The sequence below is a fragment of the Cryptomeria japonica genome, unplaced genomic scaffold (assembly GCF_030272615.1).
Source record: "Cryptomeria japonica unplaced genomic scaffold, Sugi_1.0 HiC_scaffold_156, whole genome shotgun sequence".
NCBI lineage: Eukaryota > Viridiplantae > Streptophyta > Pinopsida > Cupressales > Cupressaceae > Cryptomeria > Cryptomeria japonica.
The window spans coordinates 638-17,261 of record NW_026728978.1 but is presented as its reverse complement, the minus strand read 5'-3'; the positions used below and the strand labels follow the sequence as shown (position 1 = coordinate 17,261).

The following is a 16,624-nucleotide window of genomic DNA, read 5'->3' as shown; positions in this document are numbered from 1 at the left end:
ACCAGGGCAAGATCGAGCGTGCACCCGAGGCGCCCCGAACATGCACCAAGGTGCACTCGGCCCACATGTGAGCGCAGGTCGTTGCGCCCGAGGTGGTGTGTGGGCACCGCGTTGCAGACGGGACACTGCACGCACACGACGCCCCCTCCAGGTGCACGCACGTAGGCCGGGCCGGGTGCACACCCGACGCCCTAGCAAGGTGCGCGCACCCGGGCAGGGCTCACACTTGGCGAACGGGGCGCACTTCGCGAGGGAGGGTGTGCACCTCGACGGGGGTGGGTGGCCGGGGTGGATTCGCACGTGGGTCGCGGTTTGCTAAGTACACACTGCGACAAGCTCATAACGGGTGCGATCATACCAGCGTTAGTGCACCGGATCCCATCAGAACTCCGCAGTTAAGCGCGCTTGGGCCGGAGTAGTACTGGGATGGGTGACCTCCCGGGAAGTCCCGGTGTTGCACCCTTTTTTAGTTTTTCGCCGGGCGTCGCAATGCTATTTGAATAAACCTTTTGCCCGTTTGCGTTCTCGTCGGGGCCGGGCCGGGCCGGGGTGCGCTGCCCGCACTACCGCGCGCGCGGGGGCGACACCGAGCGCGCACCCGAGGCGCCCCGAGCACACAGGCCACGGTGCAACCCGGGCGTTGTGCGCGCACCCCGGTGCGCCCGAGGTGCTGCGCGCGCACCCAGGTGAAATCGGTGTGCACCTCGGCCAGTGCGCGCTCGGTCGAGTCGCGCACGTTGGCCAAGGTGCACGGTGATGTTTCTTACTCTAAGGTTCCGCACCAGACGCCCGGGACAGGTGAGCGAAGCTGGGCGGGGCCGGGTGCGCGGCCGGGGCAGGTGCACGCAGCTGGAGAGAGCTTTGGAGCACACTTCGGAGCGCACCAATGATGCGCTCCATTCAAAAGTTTCCTGAAAAGGCAAAAAAAGTTGAGATTATAGAATTTCCCACTTGAGAGATTGTAAAAAAAAAAAATTTAAAATGAAGGAAACGCGGGTGCCAAGGTGTGCGCAGCCCAGCCAAGGTGTGCGCACCAAGGCGCCCACCCTGGCGAAGGTGCACGCAAGGTGCGCACCCGAGGCAAACCGGACAATTAACCCAACTTTCGACTTCGCGCGCACCTTGGAGCGCACTTCGGAGCGCTCCTTGGTGCGCACCAATCTTGGGCACCTCGGAGTGCACCATGGCGCCCACCAAGGTGCGCACCCGGGGCAAACCGAGCTCCGACTTCGTGCGCACCTTGGAGCGCACGAAAGGTGCGCACCATGGCGCCCACCAAGGTGCGCAGCCCAGCCAAGGCGTGCGCATCAAGGTGCGCACCCTGGCGAAGGTGCGCACCCGGGGCAAACCGAGCTCCGACTTCGTGCGCACCTTGGAGCGCACAAAAGGTGCGCAACCCAGCCAAGGTGTGCGCACCCCGGTCAAACCGAGCTCCGAATCGTGCGCACCAGAGGTGCACGCCATCGTGCGCACCTTGGAGCACACTTCGGAGCCCTCCTTGGTGCGTGCCGATGTTGCGCACCTCGGAGCGCACCCGGGGAAAACAATGCAATTAACCCGACTTTCGACTTCGTGGGCACCTCGGAGCGCTCTCGGGTTCGCACCTCGGAGCACACCGAGGTGCGCACCTTTGATGCGCTGCCTTCACCAATTTCCAGAAAAGGCAAGAAAACATTGAGAAGGTGTGCGCACCGAGGTGCCCACCCTGGCGAAGGTGCACGCGAGGTGCGCACCCGGGGCAAACCGGGCTCCGACTTCGTGCACGCCGCACCTTGGAGCACACTTCGGAGCGCTCCTTGGTGCGCACCAGGGCGCGCAACCCAGCCGAGGTGCCCACCCCGGCGAAGGTGCACGCGAGGTGCGCACCCGGGGCAAACCGGGCTCCGACTTCGTGCACGCCATGGTGCCCACCGCGGCGAAGGTGCACGCGAGGTGCGCACCCGGGGCAAACCGGGCTCCGACTTCGTGCACGCCGCACCTTGGAGCACACTTCGGAGCGCTCCTTGGTGCGCACCATGGTGCCCACCAGGGCGCGCAACCCCGCCGAAGGTGCACGCGAGGTGCGCACCCGGGGCAAACCGGGCTCCGACTTCGTGCACGCCGCACCTTGGAGCACACTTCGGAGCGCTCCTTGGTGCGCACCATGGTGCCCACCAGGGCGCGCAACCCCGCCGAAGGTGCACGCGAGGTGCGCACCCGGGGCAAACCGGGCTCCGACTTCGTGCACGCCATGGTGCGCACCGCGGCGAAGGTGCGCACCCGGGGCAAACCGGGCTCCGACTTCGTGCACGCCGCACCTTGGAGCACACTTCGGAGCGCTCCTTGGTGCGCACCAGGGCGCGCAACCCAGCCGAGGTGCCCACCCCGGCGAAGGTGCACGCGAGGTGCGTACCCGGGGCAAACCGGGCTCCGACTTCGTGCACGCCGCACCTTGGAGCACACTTCGGAGCGCTCCTTGGTGCGCACCATGGTGCCCACCAGGCCGCGCAACCCAGCCAAGGTGTGCGCACCAAGGTGCACGCGAGGTGCGCACCCGGGGCAAACCGGGGTCCGACTTCGTGCACGCCGCACCTTGGAGCACACATCGGGGCGCTCCCGGGTTCGCACCGGCGTTGCGCACCGTGGTGGGCACCTCGGAGCACACCAAGGTGGGCAGCGAGGTGCGCACCTTTGATGCGATGCCTTCACTAATTTCCATAAAAGGCAAAAAAAAAACGAGATTTTAAAATTTCCGTTTTGAAAGATAGTGAGAAAAAGGGAATGCTGGTGCCATCTTGAGCCCGCCCTGGTGCGCAGCCCAGCCAAGGTGTGCGCACCAAGGTGCCCACCCTGGCGAAGGTGCGCGCCCGGGCAATTAACCCAACTTCCAACTTCGCGCGCGCCAGGGTGGGAGCGCACCCAACAACCGGGCCTGGGAAGAGCCAATGCGAGAAACCCCACCAAACGCTCTGACAAAAAAAGAGGGGGCGCTCCAGTAACCCCGCTTCGGAGCGCACCCTGGGCAAACCCAGCCAAGGTGCCCACCCCGGCCAAGGTGCAGGCGAGGTGCGCACCCGGGGCAAACCGGGCTCCGACAACGTGCACGCCGCACCTTGGAGCACACTTCGTAGCGCTCCCGGGTGCGCACCTCAGAGCACACCAAGGTGGGCAGCGAGGTGCGCACCTTTGATGCGCTGCCTTCACTAATTTCCAGAAAAGGCAAAAAAAAAAGGAGATTTTAAAATTTCCGTTTTGAAAGATAGTGAAAAAAACGGAACGCGCGTGCCATCTTGAGCCCGCCCTGGTGCGCAGCCCAGGTAAGGTGCCCACCCTGGCAAAGGTGCGCACCCGGGCAATTAACCCTACTTCCGACTTCGTGCGCGCCAGGGTGGCAACCGGGCCTCGGAAGAGCCAATGCGAGAAACCCCACCAAACGCTCCGACAAAAAAAGAGGCGGCGCTCCAATAACCCCGCTTCGGAGCGCAGCCGGGGCAAACCCAGCCAAGGTGCCCACCCCGACGAAGGTGCACGCGAGGTGCGCACCCGGGGCAAACCGGGCTCCGACAACGTGCACGCAGCACCTTGGAGCACACTTCGAAGCACTCCCGGGTGCCCACCGGCGTTGCGCACCGTGGTGGGCAGCGAGGTGCGCACCTTTGATGCGCTGCCTTCACTAATTTCCAGAAAAAGGCAAAAAAAAATGAGATTTTAAAATTTCCGTTTTGAAAGATAGTGAAAAAAAAGGAACGCGGGTGCCATCTTGAGCCCGCCCTGGTGCGCAGCCCAGGCAAGGCATGCGCACCAAGGTGCCCACCCGAGGTGCACACCCGGGGCAAACCGGGCTCCGACTTCGTGCAGGCCGCACCTTGGAGCACACTTCGGAGCGCTCCTTGGTGCGCACCATGGTGCCCACCAGGGCGCGCAACCCAGCCAAGGTCTGCACACTAAGGTGCCCACCCCGGCGAAGGTGCACGCGAGGTGCGCACCCGGGGCAAACCGGGCTCCGACTTCGTGCACGCCATGGTGCCCACCGCGGCGAAGGTGCACGCGAGGTGCGCACCCGGGGCAAACCGGGCTCCGACTTCGTGCACGCCGCACCTTGGAGCACACTTCGGAGCGCTCCTTGGTGCGCACCATGGTGCCCACCAGGGCGCGCAACCCAGCCAAGGTGTGCGCACCAAGGTGCACGCGAGGTGCGCACCCGGGGCAAACCGGGGTCCGACTTCGTGCACGCCGCACCTTGGAGCACACATCGGAGCGCTCCCAGGTTCGCACCAGCGTTGCGCACCTTTGATGCGCTGCCTTCACTAATTTCCAGAAAAGGCAAAAAAAAACGATATTTTAAAATTTCCGTTCTGAAAGATAGTGAAAAAAACGGAACGCGGGTGCCATCTTGAGCCCTTCCTGGTGCGCAGCCCAGGCAAGTTGTGCGCACCAAGGTGCCCACCCTGGCGGAGGTGCGCGCCCGGGGCAAACCGGGCTCCGACTTCGTGCACTGCATGGTGCCCACCAAGGCGCGCAACCCAGCCAAGGTGCCCACCGCAGCGAAGGTGCACGCGAGGTGCACACCCGGGGCAAACCGGGCTCCGACTTCGTGCACGCCGCACCTTGGAGCACACTTCAGAGCGCTCCTTGGTGCGCACCAGGGCGCGCAACCCAGCCGAGGTGCCCACCCCGGCGAAGGTGCACGCGAGGTGCGCACCCGGGGCAAACCGGGCTCCGACTTCGTGCACGCCATGGTGCCCACCGCGGCGAAGGTGCGCACCCGGGGCAAACCGGGCTCCGACTTCGTGCACGCCGCACCTTGGAGCACACTTCGGAGCGCTCCTTGGTGCGCACCATGGTGCCCACCAGGCCGCGCAACCCAGCCAAGGTGTGCGCACCAAGGTGCACGCGAGGTGCGCACCCGGGGCAAACCGGGGTCCGACTTCGTGCACGCCGCACCTTGGAGCACACATCGGGGCGCTCCCGGGTTCGCACCGGCGTTGCGCACCGTGGTGGGCACCTCGGAGCACACCAAGGTGGGCAGCGAGGTGCGCACCTTTGATGCGATGCCTTCACTAATTTCCATAAAAGGCAAAAAAAAAACGAGATTTTAAAATTTCCGTTTTGAAAGATAGTGAGAAAAAGGGAATGCTGGTGCCATCTTGAGCCCGCCCTGGTGCGCAGCCCAGCCAAGGTTTGCGCACCAAGGTGCCCACCCTGGCGAAGGTGCGCGCCCGGGCAATTAACCCAACTTCCAACTTCGCGCGCGCCAGGGTGGGAGCGCACCCAACAACCGGGCCTGGGAAGAGCCAATGCGAGAAACCCCACCAAACTCTCTGACAAAAAAAGAGGGGGCGCTCCAGTAACCCCGCTTCGGAGCGCACCCTGGGCAAACCCAGCCAAGGTGCCCACCCCGGCCAAGGTGCAGGCGAGGTGCGCACCCGGGGCAAACCGGGCTCCGACAACGTGCACGCCGCACCTTGGAGCACACTTCGTAGCGCTCCCGGGTGCGCACCTCAGAGCACACCAAGGTGGGCAGCGAGGTGCGCACCTTTGATGCGCTGCCTTCACTAATTTCCAGAAAAGGCAAAAAAAAAAGGAGATTTTAAAATTTCCGTTTTGAAAGATAGTGAAAAAAACGGAACGCGCGTGCCATCTTGAGCCCGCCCTGGTGCGCAGCCCAGGTAAGGTGCCACCCTGGCAAAGGTGCGCACCCGGGCAATTAACCCTACTTCCGACTTCGTGCGCGCCAGGGTGGCAACCGGGCCTCGGAAGAGCCAATGCGAGAAACCCCACCAAACGCTCCGACAAAAAAAGAGGCGGCGCTCCAATAACCCCGCTTCGGAGCGCAGCCGGGGCAAACCAAGCCAAGGTGCCCACCCCGACGAAGGTGCACGCGAGGTGCGCACCCGGGGCAAACCGGGCTCCGACAACGTGCACGCAGCACCTTGGAGCACACTTCGAAGCACTCCCGGGTGCCCACCGGCGTTGCGCACCGTGGTGGGCAGCGAGGTGCGCACCTTTGATGCGCTGCCTTCACTAATTTCCAGAAAAAGGCAAAAAAAAATGAGATTTTAAAATTTCCGTTTTGAAAGATAGTGAAAAAAAAGGAACGCGGGTGCCATCTTGAGCCCGCCCTGGTGCGCAGCCCAGGCAAGGCATGCGCACCAAGGTGCCCACCCGAGGTGCACACCCGGGGCAAACCGGGCTCCGACTTCGTGCAGGCCGCACCTTGGAGCACACTTCGGAGCGCTCCTTGGTGCGCACCATGGTGCCCACCAGGGCGCACCCGAGGCAAACCGGGCTCCGACTTCGTGCACGCCGCACCTTGGAGCACACATCGGAGCGCTCCCAGGTTCGCACCAGCGTTGCGCACCTTTGATGCGCTGCCTTCACTAATTTCCAGAAAAGGCAAAAAAAAACGATATTTTAAAATTTCCGTTCTGAAAGATAGTGAAAAAAACGGAACGCGGGTGCCATCTTGAGCCCTTCCTGATGCGCAGCCCAGGCAAGTTGTGCGCACCAAGGTGCCCACCCTGGCGGAGGTGCGCGCCCGGGGCAAACCGGGCTCCGACTTCGTGCACTGCATGGTGCCCACCAAGGCGCGCAACCCAGCCAAGGTGCCCACCGCAGCGAAGGTGCACGCGAGGTGCGCACCCGAGGTGCACACCCGGGGCAAACCGGGCTCCGACTTCGTGCACGCCGCACCTTGGAGCACACTTCAGAGCGCTCCTTGGTACGCACCAGGGCGCGCAACCCAGCCAAGGTGCTCACCCCGGCGAAGGTGCACGCGAGGTGCGCACCCGGGGCAAACCGGGCTCGGACTTCGTGCACGCCGCACCTTGGAGCACACATCGGAGCGCTCCCGGGTTCGCACCAGCATTGCGCACCTTTGATGCGCTGCCTTCACTAATTTCCAGAAAAGGCAAAAAAAAGAAAAAAATGAGATTTTAAAATTTCCGTTTTGAAAGATAGTGAAAAAAACGGAACGCGGGTGCCATCTTGAGCCCGCCCTGGTGTGCAGCCCAGGCAAGTTGTGCGCACCAAGGCACCCACCCTGGCCAAGGTGGGTCACGGGGTGGGTCCTAGGGTGGGTAACGGGGTGGGTACTAAGGTGCGTGCCAAGGTGGGTCATAGGGTGGGTGCCAAGGTGGGCACCAGGGTGGGTGTGCACCAACCCTAGCCAGGGTAGGTCACGGGGTGGTTGTCGGGGTGGGCGTCAAGGAGCCAAGGTGGGTGGCAAGTAGCCAAGTTGCGTGCCAAGGTGGGTGTCGGGGTGGGTGCCAAGGATCCAAGGTGGGTGCCAAGGAACCAAGGTGGGTGTCTGGGTGGGTGCCGAGGTGGGAGCCAGGGTGGGTCCCAAGGTGAGTGCAAAGGTGGGTGCCAGGGTCAAGGTGAGTGCCAATGTGGGTTCCAAGGTGCCAGGGTCAGGGTGAGTGCCAATGTGGGTTCAAAGGTGCTAAGTTGGGTGCGAGGTTGGGTGCGAGGGTGGGTGGGTGCCAAGGTGTGCTAGGTGGAAGCCCGGGTGGGTCGGCATCCCATGGGTGTCGAGTTGGGTGCCTGATGGGTGCTTCTTGTCAAGTTTTAGTCGTCGGGACTCATTTCGAGCCTTAGAGGTCGTTTCTTGTCCGGTTGCCCTGTCTTCGACCTGGGAACCCAATTTTGGTCCTCGGGTCCCATTTTTTTTTGTCTCGCATCCCACTTTTGGCCTGTGGCCTTTTCGGGGTCGATTCTCGTTTTGGGCATCAGAGCATGTTTCTTCTCCTAAAACCCAATATTTGTTTATTAAGTCTCGGAACACATTTTTGTTCTCGTGGACCCATCATGGGTCTTGGAACGCATTTGTGGTCCTTGGGTCCCATTTTGCATCCCGAAACTTGTGTTTTGGTGCTTGATCCCTATTTTGGGTGCCCACCTTGCACCAAGTGCGCACCCGGGGCAAACCGAGCGCCTTGGTGCACCGGGGCAAGATCGAGCGTGCACCCGAGGCGCCCCGAACATGCACCAAGGTGCACTCGGCCCACATGTGAGCGCAGGTCGTTGCGCCCGAGGTGGTGTGTGGGCACCGCGTTGCAGACGGGACACTGCACGCACACGACGCCCCCTCCAGGTGCACGCACGTAGGCCGGGCCGGGTGCACACCCGACGCCCTAGCAAGGTGCGCGCACCCGGGCAGGGCTCACACTTGGCGAACGGGGCGCACTTCGCGAGGGAGGGTGTGCACCTCGACGGGGGTGGGTGGCCGGGGTGGATTCGCACGTGGGTCGCGGTTTGCTAAGTACACACTGCGACAAGCTCATAACGGGTGCGATCATACCAGCGTTAGTGCACCGGATCCCATCAGAACTCCGCAGTTAAGCGCGCTTGGGCCGGAGTAGTACTGGGATGGGTGACCTCCCGGGAAGTCCCGGTGTTGCACCCTTTTTTAGTTTTTCGCCGGGCGTCGCAATGCTATTTGAATAAACCTTTTGCCCGTTTGCGTTCTCGTCGGGGCCGGGCCGGGCCGGGGTGCGCTGCCCGCACTACCGCGCGCGCGGGGGCGACACCGAGCGCGCACCCGAGGCGCCCCGAGCACACAGGCCACGGTGCAACCCGGGCGTTGTGCGCGCACCCCGGTGCGCCCGAGGTGCTGCGCGCGCACCCAGGTGAAATCGGTGTGCACCTCGGCCAGTGCGCGCTCGGTCGAGTCGCGCACGTTGGCCAAGGTGCACGGTGATGTTTCTTACTCTAAGGTTCCGCACCAGACGCCCGGGACAGGTGAGCGAAGCTGGGCGGGGCCGGGTGCGCGGCCGGGGCAGGTGCACGCAGCTGGAGAGAGCTTTGGAGCACACTTCGGAGCGCACCAATGATGCGCTCCATTCAAAAGTTTCCTGAAAAGGCAAAAAAAGTTGAGATTATAGAATTTCCCACTTGAGAGATTGTAAAAAAAAAAAATTTAAAATGAAGGAAACGCGGGTGCCAAGGTGTGCGCAGCCCAGCCAAGGTGTGCGCACCAAGGCGCCCACCCTGGCGAAGGTGCACGCAAGGTGCGCACCCGAGGCAAACCGGACAATTAACCCAACTTTCGACTTCGCGCGCACCTTGGAGCGCACTTCGGAGCGCTCCTTGGTGCGCACCAATCTTGGGCACCTCGGAGTGCACCATGGCGCCCACCAAGGTGCGCACCCGGGGCAAACCGAGCTCCGACTTCGTGCGCACCTTGGAGCGCACGAAAGGTGCGCACCATGGCGCCCACCAAGGTGCGCAGCCCAGCCAAGGCGTGCGCATCAAGGTGCGCACCCTGGCGAAGGTGCGCACCCGGGGCAAACCGAGCTCCGACTTCGTGCGCACCTTGGAGCGCACAAAAGGTGCGCAACCCAGCCAAGGTGTGCGCACCCCGGTCAAACCGAGCTCCGAATCGTGCGCACCAGAGGTGCACGCCATCGTGCGCACCTTGGAGCACACTTCGGAGCCCTCCTTGGTGCGCGCCGATGTTGCGCACCTCGGAGCGCACCCGGGGAAAACAATGCAATTAACCCGACTTTCGACTTCGTGGGCACCTCGGAGCGCTCTCGGGTTCGCACCTCGGAGCACACCGAGGTGCGCACCTTTGATGCGCTGCCTTCACCAATTTCCAGAAAAGGCAAGAAAACATTGAGAAGGTGTGCGCACCGAGGTGCCCACCCTGGCGAAGGTGCACGCGAGGTGCGCACCCGGGGCAAACCGGGCTCCGACTTCGTGCACGCCGCACCTTGGAGCACACTTCGGAGCGCTCCTTGGTGCGCACCAGGGCGCGCAACCCAGCCGAGGTGCCCACCCCGGCGAAGGTGCACGCGAGGTGCGCACCCGGGGCAAACCGGGCTCCGACTTCGTGCACGCCATGGTGCCCACCGCGGCGAAGGTGCACGCGAGGTGCGCACCCGGGGCAAACCGGGCTCCGACTTCGTGCACGCCGCACCTTGGAGCACACTTCGGAGCGCTCCTTGGTGCGCACCATGGTGCCCACCAGGGCGCGCAACCCCGCCGAAGGTGCACGCGAGGTGCGCACCCGGGGCAAACCGGGCTCCGACTTCGTGCACGCCGCACCTTGGAGCACACTTCGGAGCGCTCCTTGGTGCGCACCATGGTGCCCACCAGGGCGCGCAACCCCGCCGAAGGTGCACGCGAGGTGCGCACCCGGGGCAAACCGGGCTCCGACTTCGTGCACGCCATGGTGCGCACCGCGGCGAAGGTGCGCACCCGGGGCAAACCGGGCTCCGACTTCGTGCACGCCGCACCTTGGAGCACACTTCGGAGCGCTCCTTGGTGCGCACCAGGGCGCGCAACCCAGCCGAGGTGCCCACCCCGGCGAAGGTGCACGCGAGGTGCGTACCCGGGGCAAACCGGGCTCCGACTTCGTGCACGCCGCACCTTGGAGCACACTTCGGAGCGCTCCTTGGTGCGCACCATGGTGCCCACCAGGCCGCGCAACCCAGCCAAGGTGTGCGCACCAAGGTGCACGCGAGGTGCGCACCCGGGGCAAACCGGGGTCCGACTTCGTGCACGCCGCACCTTGGAGCACACATCGGGGCGCTCCCGGGTTCGCACCGGCGTTGCGCACCGTGGTGGGCACCTCGGAGCACACCAAGGTGGGCAGCGAGGTGCGCACCTTTGATGCGATGCCTTCACTAATTTCCATAAAAGGCAAAAAAAAAACGAGATTTTAAAATTTCCGTTTTGAAAGATAGTGAGAAAAAGGGAATGCTGGTGCCATCTTGAGCCCGCCCTGGTGCGCAGCCCAGCCAAGGTGTGCGCACCAAGGTGCCCACCCTGGCGAAGGTGCGCGCCCGGGCAATTAACCCAACTTCCAACTTCGCGCGCGCCAGGGTGGGAGCGCACCCAACAACCGGGCCTGGGAAGAGCCAATGCGAGAAACCCCACCAAACGCTCTGACAAAAAAAGAGGGGGCGCTCCAGTAACCCCGCTTCGGAGCGCACCCTGGGCAAACCCAGCCAAGGTGCCCACCCCGGCCAAGGTGCAGGCGAGGTGCGCACCCGGGGCAAACCGGGCTCCGACAACGTGCACGCCGCACCTTGGAGCACACTTCGTAGCGCTCCCGGGTGCGCACCTCAGAGCACACCAAGGTGGGCAGCGAGGTGCGCACCTTTGATGCGCTGCCTTCACTAATTTCCAGAAAAGGCAAAAAAAAAAGGAGATTTTAAAATTTCCGTTTTGAAAGATAGTGAAAAAAACGGAACGCGCGTGCCATCTTGAGCCCGCCCTGGTGCGCAGCCCAGGTAAGGTGCCCACCCTGGCAAAGGTGCGCACCCGGGCAATTAACCCTACTTCCGACTTCGTGCGCGCCAGGGTGGCAACCGGGCCTCGGAAGAGCCAATGCGAGAAACCCCACCAAACGCTCCGACAAAAAAAGAGGCGGCGCTCCAATAACCCCGCTTCGGAGCGCAGCCGGGGCAAACCCAGCCAAGGTGCCCACCCCGACGAAGGTGCACGCGAGGTGCGCACCCGGGGCAAACCGGGCTCCGACAACGTGCACGCAGCACCTTGGAGCACACTTCGAAGCACTCCCGGGTGCCCACCGGCGTTGCGCACCGTGGTGGGCAGCGAGGTGCGCACCTTTGATGCGCTGCCTTCACTAATTTCCAGAAAAAGGCAAAAAAAAATGAGATTTTAAAATTTCCGTTTTGAAAGATAGTGAAAAAAAAGGAACGCGGGTGCCATCTTGAGCCCGCCCTGGTGCGCAGCCCAGGCAAGGCATGCGCACCAAGGTGCCCACCCGAGGTGCACACCCGGGGCAAACCGGGCTCCGACTTCGTGCAGGCCGCACCTTGGAGCACACTTCGGAGCGCTCCTTGGTGCGCACCATGGTGCCCACCAGGGCGCGCAACCCAGCCAAGGTCTGCACACTAAGGTGCCCACCCCGGCGAAGGTGCACGCGAGGTGCGCACCCGGGGCAAACCGGGCTCCGACTTCGTGCACGCCATGGTGCCCACCGCGGCGAAGGTGCACGCGAGGTGCGCACCCGGGGCAAACCGGGCTCCGACTTCGTGCACGCCGCACCTTGGAGCACACTTCGGAGCGCTCCTTGGTGCGCACCATGGTGCCCACCAGGGCGCGCAACCCAGCCAAGGTGTGCGCACCAAGGTGCACGCGAGGTGCGCACCCGGGGCAAACCGGGGTCCGACTTCGTGCACGCCGCACCTTGGAGCACACATCGGAGCGCTCCCAGGTTCGCACCAGCGTTGCGCACCTTTGATGCGCTGCCTTCACTAATTTCCAGAAAAGGCAAAAAAAAACGATATTTTAAAATTTCCGTTCTGAAAGATAGTGAAAAAAACGGAACGCGGGTGCCATCTTGAGCCCTTCCTGGTGCGCAGCCCAGGCAAGTTGTGCGCACCAAGGTGCCCACCCTGGCGGAGGTGCGCGCCCGGGGCAAACCGGGCTCCGACTTCGTGCACTGCATGGTGCCCACCAAGGCGCGCAACCCAGCCAAGGTGCCCACCGCAGCGAAGGTGCACGCGAGGTGCACACCCGGGGCAAACCGGGCTCCGACTTCGTGCACGCCGCACCTTGGAGCACACTTCAGAGCGCTCCTTGGTGCGCACCAGGGCGCGCAACCCAGCCGAGGTGCCCACCCCGGCGAAGGTGCACGCGAGGTGCGCACCCGGGGCAAACCGGGCTCCGACTTCGTGCACGCCATGGTGCCCACCGCGGCGAAGGTGCGCACCCGGGGCAAACCGGGCTCCGACTTCGTGCACGCCGCACCTTGGAGCACACTTCGGAGCGCTCCTTGGTGCGCACCATGGTGCCCACCAGGCCGCGCAACCCAGCCAAGGTGTGCGCACCAAGGTGCACGCGAGGTGCGCACCCGGGGCAAACCGGGGTCCGACTTCGTGCACGCCGCACCTTGGAGCACACATCGGGGCGCTCCCGGGTTCGCACCGGCGTTGCGCACCGTGGTGGGCACCTCGGAGCACACCAAGGTGGGCAGCGAGGTGCGCACCTTTGATGCGATGCCTTCACTAATTTCCATAAAAGGCAAAAAAAAAATGAGATTTTAAAATTTCCGTTTTGAAAGATAGTGAGAAAAAGGGAATGCTGGTGCCATCTTGAGCCCGCCCTGGTGCGCAGCCCAGCCAAGGTTTGCGCACCAAGGTGCCCACCCTGGCGAAGGTGCGCGCCCGGGCAATTAACCCAACTTCCAACTTCGCGCGCGCCAGGGTGGGAGCGCACCCAACAACCGGGCCTGGGAAGAGCCAATGCGAGAAACCCCACCAAACTCTCTGACAAAAAAAGAGGGGGCGCTCCAGTAACCCCGCTTCGGAGCGCACCCTGGGCAAACCCAGCCAAGGTGCCCACCCCGGCCAAGGTGCAGGCGAGGTGCGCACCCGGGGCAAACCGGGCTCCGACAACGTGCACGCCGCACCTTGGAGCACACTTCGTAGCGCTCCCGGGTGCGCACCTCAGAGCACACCAAGGTGGGCAGCGAGGTGCGCACCTTTGATGCGCTGCCTTCACTAATTTCCAGAAAAGGCAAAAAAAAAAGGAGATTTTAAAATTTCCGTTTTGAAAGATAGTGAAAAAAACGGAACGCGCGTGCCATCTTGAGCCCGCCCTGGTGCGCAGCCCAGGTAAGGTGCCACCCTGGCAAAGGTGCGCACCCGGGCAATTAACCCTACTTCCGACTTCGTGCGCGCCAGGGTGGCAACCGGGCCTCGGAAGAGCCAATGCGAGAAACCCCACCAAACGCTCCGACAAAAAAAGAGGCGGCGCTCCAATAACCCCGCTTCGGAGCGCAGCCGGGGCAAACCAAGCCAAGGTGCCCACCCCGACGAAGGTGCACGCGAGGTGCGCACCCGGGGCAAACCGGGCTCCGACAACGTGCACGCAGCACCTTGGAGCACACTTCGAAGCACTCCCGGGTGCCCACCGGCGTTGCGCACCGTGGTGGGCAGCGAGGTGCGCACCTTTGATGCGCTGCCTTCACTAATTTCCAGAAAAAGGCAAAAAAAAATGAGATTTTAAAATTTCCGTTTTGAAAGATAGTGAAAAAAAAGGAACGCGGGTGCCATCTTGAGCCCGCCCTGGTGCGCAGCCCAGGCAAGGCATGCGCACCAAGGTGCCCACCCGAGGTGCACACCCGGGGCAAACCGGGCTCCGACTTCGTGCAGGCCGCACCTTGGAGCACACTTCGGAGCGCTCCTTGGTGCGCACCATGGTGCCCACCAGGGCGCACCCGAGGCAAACCGGGCTCCGACTTCGTGCACGCCGCACCTTGGAGCACACATCGGAGCGCTCCCAGGTTCGCACCAGCGTTGCGCACCTTTGATGCGCTGCCTTCACTAATTTCCAGAAAAGGCAAAAAAAAACGATATTTTAAAATTTCCGTTCTGAAAGATAGTGAAAAAAACGGAACGCGGGTGCCATCTTGAGCCCTTCCTGATGCGCAGCCCAGGCAAGTTGTGCGCACCAAGGTGCCCACCCTGGCGGAGGTGCGCGCCCGGGGCAAACCGGGCTCCGACTTCGTGCACTGCATGGTGCCCACCAAGGCGCGCAACCCAGCCAAGGTGCCCACCGCAGCGAAGGTGCACGCGAGGTGCGCACCCGAGGTGCACACCCGGGGCAAACCGGGCTCCGACTTCGTGCACGCCGCACCTTGGAGCACACTTCAGAGCGCTCCTTGGTACGCACCAGGGCGCGCAACCCAGCCAAGGTGCTCACCCCGGCGAAGGTGCACGCGAGGTGCGCACCCGGGGCAAACCGGGCTCGGACTTCGTGCACGCCGCACCTTGGAGCACACATCGGAGCGCTCCCGGGTTCGCACCAGCATTGCGCACCTTTGATGCGCTGCCTTCACTAATTTCCAGAAAAGGCAAAAAAAAGAAAAAAATGAGATTTTAAAATTTCCGTTTTGAAAGATAGTGAAAAAAACGGAACGCGGGTGCCATCTTGAGCCCGCCCTGGTGTGCAGCCCAGGCAAGTTGTGCGCACCAAGGCACCCACCCTGGCCAAGGTGGGTCACGGGGTGGGTCCTAGGGTGGGTAACGGGGTGGGTACTAAGGTGCGTGCCAAGGTGGGTCATAGGGTGGGTGCCAAGGTGGGCACCAGGGTGGGTGTGCACCAACCCTAGCCAGGGTAGGTCACGGGGTGGTTGTCGGGGTGGGCGTCAAGGAGCCAAGGTGGGTGGCAAGTAGCCAAGTTGCGTGCCAAGGTGGGTGTCGGGGTGGGTGCCAAGGATCCAAGGTGGGTGCCAAGGAACCAAGGTGGGTGTCTGGGTGGGTGCCGAGGTGGGAGCCAGGGTGGGTCCCAAGGTGAGTGCAAAGGTGGGTGCCAGGGTCAAGGTGAGTGCCAATGTGGGTTCCAAGGTGCCAGGGTCAGGGTGAGTGCCAATGTGGGTTCAAAGGTGCTAAGTTGGGTGCGAGGTTGGGTGCGAGGGTGGGTGGGTGCCAAGGTGTGCTAGGTGGAAGCCCGGGTGGGTCGGCATCCCATGGGTGTCGAGTTGGGTGCCTGATGGGTGCTTCTTGTCAAGTTTTAGTCGTCGGGACTCATTTCGAGCCTTAGAGGTCGTTTCTTGTCCGGTTGCCCTGTCTTCGACCTGGGAACCCAATTTTGGTCCTCGGGTCCCATTTTTTTTTGTCTCGCATCCCACTTTTGGCCTGTGGCCTTTTCGGGGTCGATTCTCGTTTTGGGCATCAGAGCATGTTTCTTCTCCTAAAACCCAATATTTGTTTATTAAGTCTCGGAACACATTTTTGTTCTCGTGGACCCATCATGGGTCTTGGAACGCATTTGTGGTCCTTGGGTCCCATTTTGCATCCCGAAACTTGTGTTTTGGTGCTTGATCCCTATTTTGGGTGCCCACCTTGCACCAAGTGCGCACCCGGGGCAAACCGAGCGCCTTGGTGCACCGGGGCAAGATCGAGCGTGCACCCGAGGCGCCCCGAACATGCACCAAGGTGCACTCGGCCCACATGTGAGCGCAGGTCGTTGCGCCCGAGGTGGTGTGTGGGCACCGCGTTGCAGACGGGACACTGCACGCACACGACGCCCCCTCCAGGTGCACGCACGTAGGCCGGGCCGGGTGCACACCCGACGCCCTAGCAAGGTGCGCGCACCCGGGCAGGGCTCACACTTGGCGAACGGGGCGCACTTCGCGAGGGAGGGTGTGCACCTCGACGGGGGTGGGTGGCCGGGGTGGATTCGCACGTGGGTCGCGGTTTGCTAAGTACACACTGCGACAAGCTCATAACGGGTGCGATCATACCAGCGTTAGTGCACCGGATCCCATCAGAACTCCGCAGTTAAGCGCGCTTGGGCCGGAGTAGTACTGGGATGGGTGACCTCCCGGGAAGTCCCGGTGTTGCACCCTTTTTTAGTTTTTCGCCGGGCGTCGCAATGCTATTTGAATAAACCTTTTGCCCGTTTGCGTTCTCGTCGGGGCCGGGCCGGGCCGGGGTGCGCTGCCCGCACTACCGCGCGCGCGGGGGCGACACCGAGCGCGCACCCGAGGCGCCCCGAGCACACAGGCCACGGTGCAACCCGGGCGTTGTGCGCGCACCCCGGTGCGCCCGAGGTGCTGCGCGCGCACCCAGGTGAAATCGGTGTGCACCTCGGCCAGTGCGCGCTCGGTCGAGTCGCGCACGTTGGCCAAGGTGCACGGTGATGTTTCTTACTCTAAGGTTCC

At 63.0% G+C, this 16,624-nt stretch overlaps 3 non-coding genes across 3 annotated transcripts; all 3 read left to right on the top strand.

Annotated features, from left to right (window-relative positions):
* The first annotated feature begins 344 nt into the window (after nt 1-344).
* LOC131866891 (5S ribosomal RNA) lies at nt 345-463 on the top strand. Its single transcript, XR_009365490.1, has one exon. It is a non-coding gene; the product is annotated as a 5S ribosomal RNA (ribosomal RNA).
* A 7,804-nt stretch (nt 464-8,267) lies between these two features.
* On the top strand, nt 8,268-8,386 carry LOC131866880 (5S ribosomal RNA). The gene has a single exon (XR_009365479.1). It is a non-coding gene; the product is annotated as a 5S ribosomal RNA (ribosomal RNA).
* A 7,804-nt stretch (nt 8,387-16,190) lies between these two features.
* Nucleotides 16,191-16,309, top strand: LOC131866869 (5S ribosomal RNA). Its single transcript, XR_009365468.1, has one exon. It is a non-coding gene; the product is annotated as a 5S ribosomal RNA (ribosomal RNA).
* Nucleotides 16,310-16,624: the final 315 nt, after the last annotated feature.